We start from the raw sequence: 1,866 nt of genomic DNA on the forward strand, positions 1-1,866 counted from the left end.
TTTCTTCTTCGCATAATTTCAATCGTGTCTTTCGTCTCTCTCCTGGCTTTCTCGTTTTTCTCACGACTTTTTCGTCTGTGTCTCTACTCTCTCGTCTTTCTTTCACAATTCTCTTGTGGTCGTCGTCAAGGAAGTGAGTGTCTACGTGTTTGCTGTCGAGAAATTAAGTGTCTAGGTATCGTCTAGGTCTTCGCTGTCGAGGAAGTGAATGTCTACGTCGTCGCCGTCGATGAACTGAGTGTCAAACTGTTCGCCGTCAAAGAACTAAGTGTTTGGTGTTGTCTAAGTCTTTGCCATCGAGGAACTAAGTGTTTAGATGTCGTCCAGGTCTTCGTCGAGGAAGTAAATGTCTACGGGATTGCCGTTAAGGAACTAAATGTCTAGGAGTCGTCTAAGCCTCCGCTGTCGAGGAAGTGAATATCTACGTGGTCGCCGTCGAGGAAATGAATGTCTACGTGGTCGCCGTCGAGGAATTAAGTATCTAGGTGACGTCTAGGTCTTTGCCGTTGAAGAAGTGAATGTCTACATGATCGCCGTCGAGAAAGTGAGTGTCTACGCGTTTTCTAGGTCTTCACCATCGAGGAAGTGAATGTTTACGTGGTCTCCATCAAAAAAATGTGTGTCTACGTGTTTACCGTCGAGAAACTAAGTGTCTACGTATTGTCTAGATCTTTGCCGCCGAGGAAGTAAATGTCTATGTAGTCGCCGTCAAAGAATTAAGTATCTTCTAAGTCTCGCCTCACTTTCGCCTTTCTCGTCTTTTTTACAGCTCTCTCGTGTCATTAACAATTTTCTCGTCTCTTCCTCAGAACCCTCATCTCTCTCATGACTCTGTCGACTTTTTAACAATTCTATCGTCTTTTTTTCAGTACTCTTGCCCCTCTCACAACTCTTTCGTCTCTTCTACAGTTTTCTTATCTTTCTCACGGCTCTCTCGTATTCCTCACATCTTTCTCTGCTTTCTCATCTCTTTCTCAGAACCCTCATCTCTCTCCCGACTTTTTCGTCTTTTTTACGACTTTCACCTCTTTTTCAAAACTCTCGTCTTTCTAACAATTTTCTTGTTTCTTTTTCGATACCCTCGCTTCTCTCACGGCTCTCTTGTCTCTCTCACGAGTTTCTCTCCCACGGCGTTCTTATCTCTGTCACAATTTTCTTTCTTTCGTGGTTCTGTCGTTTCTCTCACAGCTCTCTTGTCTTTCTCATGGTCTTAGTGATGATATACGATTTATTTAATCATTAAAATAAAAAAAATGAATATATTTAAATTAAATGAAAAATAAAACGAAATAGAACATGAAATGAATTAAATAAAAAAATAAGGAATGATATAAGTAAAATAAATAAAATCAAATAAACAAATAAAGAATGAAACGAATAAAATAAAAAATGGTAATTGTGGAGACCTCCACACCTTACCTCGGGCACGATCGTAAAGGCGAGTACGCACCGCCGCGCGACGGGTAATCGTGGAGACCTTCACACCTCACCTCGGGCACGATCGTAAAGGCGAGTACGCACCGCCGCGCGACGCGTCTCTCTCTCTCTCTCGCTTGACGAACGAACGTAGGGTGAGGGCGACCTATAGAGAGCGAGAGAGTCGCACCGCCGTCGCGCCACGCGTCGTCGCGCGGCAATGGCGGACGTACAAACGACGAGCGAGAGAGTCGCACCACCGCGCCACGCGTCTCACTCGCGCGGCGAATGGGGCGAACGTACAGAAGGAGAACAGTACGCACCGCCGCGCGACGGGCAATCGTGGAGACCCTCACCAGACGCGGCAGTGGCACGACCTATAGAGAGAGTCGCACCGCCGCCGCGCCACGCGTCGTCGCGCGGCAGTGCCGAATGGCGGACGTATAAACG

Source organism: Wasmannia auropunctata, unplaced genomic scaffold (genome assembly GCF_000956235.1).
Source record: "Wasmannia auropunctata unplaced genomic scaffold, wasmannia.A_1.0 LD336116.1, whole genome shotgun sequence".
Lineage (NCBI taxonomy): Eukaryota > Metazoa > Arthropoda > Insecta > Hymenoptera > Formicidae > Wasmannia > Wasmannia auropunctata.